Source organism: Herpailurus yagouaroundi, unplaced genomic scaffold, assembly GCF_014898765.1.
Source record: "Herpailurus yagouaroundi ecotype Mexico unplaced genomic scaffold, PumYag 566, whole genome shotgun sequence".
Taxonomy (NCBI): Eukaryota; Metazoa; Chordata; class Mammalia; order Carnivora; family Felidae; genus Herpailurus; species Herpailurus yagouaroundi.
In genome coordinates this window covers 2563735-2565703 of record NW_024412783.1, presented here as the reverse complement: position 1 = coordinate 2565703, position 1969 = coordinate 2563735, and positions in this window count along the sequence as shown.

Genomic DNA, 1969 nt, shown 5'->3' with positions numbered 1-1969 from the left:
GAGTTCCTTTTGCCCAATCATGAACTGAAGAATTTTATGGTTTCAGTCATTAAGGTCTGCAATGACTGAGTAAATAAGCAAATATATAACTAAATAGATAATTTCATAAGTAATTTAATTAAAACAATAATCAATGGATTAAGTTCTACAGGATAGAAAAATGCATCCTTCACATTGCTACACAAAAGATTATATATTATTTATTTCCTCTTTTATAAATAAGAAATTTTTATTTATATATTTATATAAATATATATATTAATGTATTATATATTATTTATTTAAGGTGGAAGAAGTAGTTAAACCAATTATTTTGATTTTTTCTTATTAAATTGTTACATAAGGGGATATTTGACAACCTAGACAGTTTAAGTTACAGTTGGAAAATTCAGGGAATGGATTGTTTAAATATAAAATTTGATGGCTGTGTTAATCTGAGTTAAGAATTATAACTTGTAAGGGAACACCTACCCATATCACATGACAAATGAGTTGAAGAATTTTTTAAAACATCTATCATTTTATAATTGTATACTAGTTTGGGAAATGTTTCTATACAGTAGAATTCTAAAAAATGAATGTAATTGTAGCCTTTGCAATGACATGGAAGGGGCTAGAGGATATTACGCTAAGTTATAAGTCAGTCAGAGAAAGACAAATACCATATGATTTTACTCATATGTGGAAATTAAGAAATAAAACAATTAATAATAAAACAAATGAGCAGAGGTATGTTGGATGTAACTGTTGAATCACTATATTGTAGTCCAGAAACTAATATTACACTGTATGTTAACTAACTAGAATCTGGGTAAAAATATATATATAATTTTAAAACACATATTATGATTTATGGCTTAAATAATTAAGGATAATTTATAGAAATAATAAGTGATTTAGATAGGAGACAAACCAGATTATTTTAATCCAAAACTGTCTGCTCTTGGAAGTATGTTACTTTGCCACATAGAAATTCACTTTTTTGTGGCATTTTTAGAAAGTCATATTTAAACAAGATTTTGTTTCATAAGTAAGAAATTGATTTTTTAAGCATTTAGTTACTTCAACTTGAGGCAGCCTGATGTTTTTTGTTAATTTTAATTTATCTATGAAGATATCAGGTACTGTTATTTTTGAAAGCAGATGTCCATTTTTAGAACCCTCAAATATCTAAATATAAAAGAAGACAAATATGTACAATATTCACCTTTATAGGTTGAGTGATTTCATTTGAAAATAAGTGATCATGTAGGTATTTTAAAGAAGTTATGAAAAAACAGTCTGCTTACTGGTGGTGAATGACTCAGAAAAACTGTGATGTGTCTTACTTGTGATACAAATGCTTTTAATATCCAGATTTTGACTAAAAAGCAATGGTGTTCAAAAAAAAATATATACATTGTTTTAATTTGTTATTAATGAATGATTGGTAAAATATAAAATTATAATTTAATAAAAATAGAAATAAATGTTTATATATTTTCAAATTACATTTTAATAAAATATAAATTTAATTCTGTATAAACTCTTAGATTTTCATCACTAATCACGAGTTGCATACACTCAAGTGTGGCTTCACTCTTAATCTTTAGATTTGGACAAATCATAATAGTAAATTTTTAGCTTCTAGCACAATGAAACGAAGGTTAAGTTCCCAAAGTGCTAGTCTATTAACAGAGCAATGAAAATGATTATATTATTACAGTGATAAAAATGGTGGTTTTATTAAGGGAATATTCCATTTAAAACTTACAAAGCTCTCAGAATTCTAACACTCTCAAGTATGCTAATTTTATGACAAAAGGGATTTCTTTTGTCATTTTCTAAAACAATTATATACAAACATTTTCAGATAAACCAATTCAGACTTTTAAAAACCTTGAGAAAATCTGTAAAAGAATGAAATTTTAGCCAAAAATCAATACTTAAAAAAAATATTTTTAATTTTTTGAGGAACCTCCACACTGTT